This window comes from Plodia interpunctella, chromosome 12, assembly GCF_027563975.2.
Source record: "Plodia interpunctella isolate USDA-ARS_2022_Savannah chromosome 12, ilPloInte3.2, whole genome shotgun sequence".
In the NCBI taxonomy this organism is placed as follows: Eukaryota; Metazoa; Arthropoda; class Insecta; order Lepidoptera; family Pyralidae; genus Plodia; species Plodia interpunctella.
In genome coordinates, this window is record NC_071305.1 from 9193848 (window position 1) to 9203041 (window position 9194).

Sequence of the window (9194 nt, forward strand, 5' to 3'; positions counted from 1 at the left end):
ATTTTAACAATCAACGTCAAAGTTTTTTTTATAAATATATAAGTCAAGAAAAATTTAAAAAAACATTTTATGTTTTGTTTTTTGTGCATTTTCAATAATCTTAATGAATAGAAATCTGGTAATCAAGATGCAGTACTTACGTTATTTTCTTCGTAGGTAACATCAAAATAATAAATACTTACGGATTAAGATAGTACGAACTAGGTCAGTAATTCCGCGAACTGTACTGTAGTGTTTACATTGTACTACCACTATTTAATATACTATATTATTTTTAATTCAACATTTTAATGTCGAAAAAGAACCTGTTTATTCAATAATATCTATTAAAATATAAGATACCACAGCCAAGGAAACTTCAATTTATTTATTTAACAGATATTTAACAAAAATTTTGGGGAGGTTCCATACATTACGTCCTCAAATTTGTGAGTTATATGAAAAGTGTTAATTAATAGTTTTACATTCACAATGTCCATTGCTCGAGAAATCGTGACTGCTATTTAGGTTGTACAGGGACTGAGTGAGTGACATAGCCTAAGAGCTAGCTAACGGAAAACCACTTGCCTATTTTTTCGCTAATGGACAAACAAATATTGGTAAATTAACAGTGAATCAGACTGTGACTCCGAATCGAGTGCGTGAAATCTAGTACGAACTTTTTTTATAGATCATAAGCTACTAAATAGCTATATCATATAGCCATATACACCTATTTGGAAAATCAAATAATTTACTCAGAAATTAGGCCTTCACAGGCACTTTTTACGTTAGTTTCTAAATTTTTTTTTATATATATTAGTTTTTAATATTTCAAAATTAATATGAGTGAGTGCGTGAGTGAGTGAGTGTTTTTCGTTTAATATTTAGGAATAATTTTTTTTCATCATGAGACCTAAATGCTGCAGGCTCTCTGTCTAACAGAAGATGTCACAGCATGCTAACCAGTCATCCTTGTTTGGTGCTAACTACTAATGCACCAGCGGCATTCGTTTGAAGTCAACGTGTGCGAATCTGGTTCTAACCGGTTTGTTAATAACATAACAGCTAATTTTACCAACCTTATACGTGGTTAGGGTGACGTGTTTAGTGCATGGAAACGATCAATTTTATATATTTCGTCACAGCAACCTAATTACAATTTCATGCTCTTATGACGTAATGTGTTATGTGACGATGGATAATAGGGCCTAGGGTAGAATTATCGAAATATTTAGAAAAATCTTACGACCAGCAGCTTACCATCAACTTTTACAGAACGATTCCAAAGCAACTCAGTTCAATTTAGGCATCTGAAATTAATCGCATTTATACTAAAAATTATGTCGATGGTACGAATTTGCGATGCAGTTCAGTTTAGGTCGTAAAGTGGATCGCGTTAAGAGATGATGGTAAGCCCCCTGTTCTCTCTATCTCTATGTCTGCATGATCCCGGTTTCCTTCGGGGTTGTGAGGCCGCGAAGCCCGGGGTCAGCGTAAAAAAATACTTTTTTTTTATTTCATCACCCTTTTTCCCATCATTAGATGTCGACGCAATTTGTCTACGCTTATAATTATCTATATTTCCTACCATACTCGTCCACTCCTATCATATCCTCTCTCACACAGTCCATCCATCTCTTTTTGATATCTCTCTTCTTCAATAATTTTACAATAATTTTCTTTTTCTTTATTCAAAAAGTAACTGGCCAATGGAAAAAAATAAACTTATGCCAGGACACGTCATTATCGTGATACATTTCGTCAAACTTTGGCGGCCTCGACATACATTGCTTGATTTTTCGTTGCGGTAATTAAAATCTCTCATACAAACTACGCAATGTTCATACACATCATTGAGGTCGGCGATAATGTGTAGCCGGCATTAGGTATTTTTGTGCTTTTATTAAACAATGCACTTACAATAAATCGTAAAATAAGTATGTTTTCCATTGTTACCCCCACGAACCTTGTTTGCAAATTGTTTGTTTGTTTGGCCCCGCTATCTCATCAACATTCTGCGGTACATTCGCTAAATAAACACTTGCATTCACTAAGCCATTAGTGATGCGACAAGAATATTAAGTGTTTGGACCGGAAACATGGATTATTCTAGCCTGTTCGCTGCAGATTATCATATTGATTCGTTACAATCTAAACAAATCATAGATGAGGAGAAAAAGTAGAAAGGTGTTCCTTGGGCTCTGACGTTTTATAGCTGAAGAAGAAACCGAAAAAACGCTTTAAAGACGAGAGTGAATCAAGAGTTTTAGTTCAGATAGCAGAGGGGTTAGTGCGGGTTAGCATTTTACTTCTCACCATCGAATCGATTCGAAGTGAGACGCAGCGAACCAATGACATTGCCGTGTGGTTGTCGTTGCGTCACAATGGCGTAATGTGATTGGTTCGCTGTGTCTCGTTTCGAATCAATTCCATGGTGAGAAGAGAAATGCTAACCCACACTTCGCCCACTTCTTCTTCTTCATAGTCGTATTCCTCATGACTGAGGGTCGTGGTCATTACATGGAATGAAACACACGTAACAACTTTCATGGCATTATTAATGGAGTGGTTTGCCATTGCCTTCTCCATTTCACACACAAGTTAATAATCAACAAGTGTACAGGTTACCTCACGATGTTTTTCCTTCACCGGAAGCAAGTGGTGGTCGATGAAAAGTACTATACATGAGTCAGATTTGTTTACAAACTCATGTGGCACGAGTAGGATTCGAACCTGGGACCTTTCGATCCACAGACGGGCATCTTAACCATTACACCACCACCGCTTCGCCCACTGCTCCGACGTTTAACGGTTGAGGATGCGACAGGGAAACGCTTATAAGAGACGTTACTTAATTTTGTTGTTCAGCATTGGGCTAAAGATGACATACAAAGTTACAAGGACATTCACCAGTATGGTTCCTAGTTATTATACGTACAGGGTGATTTCTTATACACTGACATTAGTTTACGCGGCGTTTGCTCAGCCGATTTGTGCGGAACAATTTATCGCGTGGCTGCTGTGTTGCAAAAAAAATCAGCTGATCCATACATTTTCCACAACTTAATTTAAACTATATATAACCGCTGATTCTTTTCAAATTCAAATTCAAATCATTTATTCAGAAATTAGACCTTCACAGGCACTTTTTCTCGTCAATATTTATAGTTATTTCTCACAAGCTACAAACTATTGGCATTTCGGAACGACCACTGCTGAGAAGAAATGCCGAAAGAAACTCATTTGAACAGTGTTGGTCCCTATCATGCCAGATCGGCTTACCATTATTGTTTCTTACAATGTTTTTTTTCTTATAATCAATATATATATATATATATATATATATATAACTGAACATATATTAGGAAATTGTCATACGAGTTTACCCACCGAATGATAGGCAATATGATTAAATACAAGTTTATTTGTTAGACAAATTAATTTTGGTGCAATAATGTGTTTTTTACTTACTTACTTACTAACCACAAAAGAATACTGGTATGTTATATACAGTCAAACGGTATTTTACAGGTAATTAACTGAATGCGATTGAAAAGACCGGAAATTTTGTATAATGCCACTCTGTATTCAAAGGAATCCAATATACTTATTGATTCGATGCCGATCGATATATTTACTTCCTCTAATAAGAATACAAAGGATATTATTTCAGCAGGTAACGTGTACGTTGATTCCATTGGAATTGTCTATAATTTTTGGTACGTTTCCAACTTGAGTTCCTTTTGACAACTCTTAATCGTATCACTTTTAAAATTTATTTTAGCGCAAGCATTTCGACACGTCGTCTTCAGAGAGAAATATGTGTCAGTGTAGACGATACCAGGGTAAACGAAACGGAGAAAAAAAAAGTAAAATTTGGTTAGATTTTTCTGTCCTCCTACAATAGTTATATAGGGGGTATATTACTAGAAGATCTTACACCTAATATTTCATACAAATGTTTTGACGACCTAAAGATAGCCGGAATAATGGTCATTTTAGCTGATAAAGCGGTTTTATTGCAGAATTAGTGTAATTAGTGGACAAAAGAAAAAAAACCGAATCTTTATTGCGATAGGTAGTAATATAATGGAGTTAGTTTTGTTGATTAAAGCTAGGTTTAGGCGAGATGTATAGTAATGTAATTAGTTGTTTCTCTGAGAGTTTCGACCGCTGCGGCCGGGCTGTCATTACAATTTTTCAAATTCAAACAAGAATAAGTATTACTTTGACTATCTAACTTTAACTGTGGTAATATAAATATTATGAATGATTGATTTTGGGAACGATTCACGGAAATCGTCGGATCGTAATAAGAGCGCGGCCGCAGCAGTCCAAACGATCTGCGTTCCACTCAATGGACAGGTATAGACAGAAATAGTAAAATATTTTTAATTTTAGTACCAGTTGTGTACTAAAAATACTTTTACTGTGTCATAAATACATATTCATTCACATCAATTCATGAGAAATGTATAATAGGCTGTTTAAAATACCAAAAACTAAAACGAAGTCTCATTATATAAGTACGTATTACCGATTTAAAACATTTCGGTATTTTCATAGCTCACAAATATTGTCAAACCCATTGTATTCAAAAATCCCAAATAATAATACACAAATAAAAAAATACGCACTTTACTACCGACGAGCTTCGAAAAAGGCAAGTACGGGATAAACTCAAAAGGATCCACCGTCTCAGGAGACAGTCTGATGGCGGTACAACGTGGGTATGCAACGAAAAAGGCGTAACAATAAATTTAGTTCGACATCAAAGAGAAAAAATATATAACTTTACAAAAAAGGACAATCCAAATATATGTATAAACTGTTGTAAAATGTGCCGTTTTATTTGTAAAATATTCTTAATTTACATTCAATTGGTAATCTGTGTACGTAAATACCATATTAGGGCCACAAGTTTAATAATTTAATGAAAATCATTGTCATTGTATAATTTTCTTGTTCCATTAATTTCACCAATGTTCGTAGTTAGTTACAACTATTACATAAAACCAAACAAACAAACTTACTTTCGCATTTATAATATTAGTCAGGAGAGAGTCAACTTTATCAGACATCAAAAGTTCGATGAAACCCCAGATTGCGGCGTCTTGGACACTTAGATCAATTACTAAAACCCATGGGCACGCACTCATAGTCCAGCCTACTCTTGCAGATACCGAATTGAATGAGCGAGATCGCATTAAAACATGAAAAAAACACTATTTATCATTCTAACTAAAGCGACCTAGTAATATAAGGCTACTACTACTATTTTGTTTGTAATTTTGAAGATGCGGCAGCAGAATGGGAATGCTGTTGTTGCCTGTGTCCCTTATTCGCCTAGCACGACATTCACGGGACAATATGGAGTAGTCCTATCGTAGGGCGCAATCACACGCCTAAGAAAAGATACTTTTCATTGTCGCTGATTAAAGCATTTCATCTAAAAAAAATATTAAAAAAAACCAACCATAGTAGGTAGTTTTATGTCTTGTGTATGTATGTTGTTTATGTATGTGTGGCTTTATGTGTTGTTTAGTACTTTTATATCTTGTAATCCGTCCGTCTCTCTACGTCTACTCTAGGAAGTAAAATCACTACCTCTATGACAATTTTAATGCGGTCTTGTCCATTAAAACCTTCAAATCGCCTCGAGATGACGTAGGGTACTGGCGGCTTTCTCGCTAAGTCTTTAATACCTGGTTGTGGATAAGCCAGCGATTACTGTGATGGGCAAATATTTGTTACTTGGGAATGATCGTTGAATGCTGAAGGTCACTGACACTCACCTATATATTTGGTTGGAATGATTGGACTATAAACTAAGAGGAAAAGCGAGAGCAATTTATTTTATTTAACACAAGAATATTCCTATAACTATTATTGCAAGATAGTTATGTAGTCCTAATCCTAATTAATATCATAAATGCGAAAGTAAGTTTGTTTGTTACCTCTTCACGCTCTATCTACTCAACCAATCTTCTTGAAATTTTGCATAATTACATGTACTTAGTTTCAAGTATGGAGAAGGACGTAGGGTACCTTTCATTCCGGAAAAATAACTGCTCCCGTGGGAAACTAACGCGGGCGAAGCTGCGAGCATAAGCTAGTAAAATAATAAAAATCAAATCACATACCTAGTGGATTTTAGTCACAAGAAAATTGTAATACTACTAATATGCACTACAATAGAAATACAGTTGAAACACAATTATGCCACAATGGTAACAAAGCCTAAATTCCCTAGACTACTTTGTTGAGTTAACAAACATGTGATGTGTATATAAAAGATATAGAATTAATTATAATTAATGGAATTAAGAACTAATCTAATTTTTAATATTTTTAACCCATTCGTACGAGGCGACAAAGGACATAAAGCCTTAACACATAGATAGACAACAAAAGTTGGCGTCATCCGGACGATCGGTAGTAAAAACATAACCTAAATCTTCTAAATATAATGGCTTTTTTTTTGTAATCGTTCTCGCTAACATTCGGAGCTGGGACGCCCCAAAGCCCAGGGCTCATGTAAACATTAAATTTAGGAACTGCCTGCGAATTTTTTTCTATGAGGGTTAGATACATGATTACGTTTAAATTATATCTGCAACGTAATCAAATATTTACGTTTAGATAAAATATAATAAATTAAGCACAAAAATGCAGTTATCTCCAAAACTAAAACATCATTTAGACAACAGTACTTAATACTTATTTGCACAGTCGTTACCACGGACGTCAATTACTCATTTTCATTTTATATACGTATTTTTTTCTAATTATGATTGTTTTAGGAATTTCCTCTGATCAAAAGGTGATACTAGGTGTTTGTCTAATCCTAGATAATGAAAGCCGACGGATTACCTAATAATTGTAATCTCAGTATTTGTGTATAATAACTAGCTTTTGTCCGCGGCTTCGTCCGCGTGTATTTCCCACGGCAACTGTAAATTTTCCGGGGTGAAAGTTATGGATGTCTTAATTAACCGTAGACCCATTTATTTATGTGATCACGGAAAATAGTTCAACCTGCAGTGTCATTTTTCTATGATACCATTAATAGAGACATCTCTTATCTAAGGATATACAGATATACATCTCTAATCTAATAAAAGGATAATTGATAATGCGAGGTGACTTTTTGTCGGGTTTAATGAACATTTACAGCTATTAATGGTGATAATGGCCGGTTTACTCCCAGATTTTGTTTCCAAGTCGGGCGCAAACTCAACGATGGTTGAAATGCTGGACTGTTTGGGCAGAAACTGGAAAGAGACTGGGCGTAAACTAATCTTTGCACGTGGAGCGTTGCAATACAGGCCAGACCAAATCAAACTAGAATGTGTAACATTGTACGGAACCGAACAAAGGTATGAATCCTATGTCAAGGTCTTACAGAATGCCCGTATCAGTTCGCTGGCGTTCGGACAGCCGCTTCCGAAGCAAATAAATGCTTTTAAAGTACTTTTACTCGTCTGCTACTGAAGGTTAGTTTTATAGTACCTACAGTTGTCAACAATAACCTATCTGAATTTATTAAAAATTCGCCACTATTACCGCGACGTAATGTCTGTTAGTTCCACAGATATCCTGTCATAAATCCGGCTATGGATTATTGTTAAACAGTTCACCAAAATTCGTCGGTTTCGACGAACAATGCTGGTTATGTCTTGCGGTACATAACAGCTGTTATAAAAACTACGCAATTTTTATTAATTTACGTCGATGTCTATTCGATATCGCCAGCATTGCTTTTACTCCATTATTGCTGAACGGTATTGTAATTGGGGTTCCGTACCCTAAAGTTAATACGGCCTATTAATAAGACTCCTCTGCCTATCTGATCGGCTATCAACAGGCATCTCATGAAATATACTGATAGACAGCTGATAGATATAAACAGCATTCTCATTGAGGGTTTCATCAAGCAGAAAACCTGGTCAGCCCGCTCGTTAATTCTGCATGAAATTCGTGCACCTAGGTGCAAAAAGAATTAGGTTTCCACCGTTAAACTACATCAATCTTATTGTTTACGCTGACCCCGGATTTAGTTATTTCACAGCCCCAAATGCAACCGAAAACATGCTTAGACGAGTGCTTCTCAGTTAACATGCATACCAAAATTCAATGGTAAATCACAAGTGAATTAATTTATCCTATACCCATTGTAAATGTAGTCATCATACGAACTTTTAAGTCAGAGTTTTCCCATTGACTAATTTAAATTGACCAATAGAGTCCGCTGTAGAAGTCCCGCGGCAATAAGGGGAATAGATTGTACTCGTACGTACCTACTTGTCAGCGACTGTAAATTCAAATTCAAATTCAAATTCAAATTCAAATTCAAATTCAAATTCAAATTCAAATCATTTATTCAGAAATTAGACCTTCACAGGCACTTTTTCTCGTCAATCTTTAAATTTATAGTTATTTCTCACAAGCTAGAAACTACTGGCATTTCGGAACGACCACTGCTGAGAAGAAATGCCGAAAGAAACTCATTTGAACAGTGTTGGTCCCTATCATGCCAGATCGGCTTACCATTATTGTTTCTTACAATGTTTTTTTTTCTGTAGCGCTTCTATGTGCGGGACTTCTTTTATAGTTTTCTTTTTGTGAAACATTTTTTTTTATTGTAAAAAATCGTTGATATGAACTTGAATTGCGTGAGAATCGAGCCCTAAAATCCACCGCTTCAATATCAGCATAGCGCGTCGAAAAAGGCTTAGTAATTATTTGTAAATGTATCAATGCAGGGCGTCTATTCTGCTTTACTTTAAGCCAAAACTTATTTTAAAAATAGCTCTTATTAATACGCAATAAGAACTACAATTGAAGTTAGTAGAATCGGCTTCCGACCAGGACTTCACGACAACATTCTTGGCTTATCATTGCTTCAGTGAACCGAATTAGATTTTCTCAATTAATTGATTATTTTTTTGTAATCCAATTTAGGTTTAGCTTCCAAATCTGCTCATAAAATTCGTGTAATGTTAAAAATTAACAAGCACATATTATTTAATTAGTTCTGGGTCCGAATCCATTGGGAGTTATAGGGAGTCGTCTCACATTGTTACGTCAAGGTTAACCTTAACTTTAATTCGAATATTGCAGGTGAATCTTGTGAAGGGTTGCATCGGAAGTCACGTTCAAATCGTAAGCCTTTTATCACCATCGATCGATTTATGTCAGTCAGTGACCGG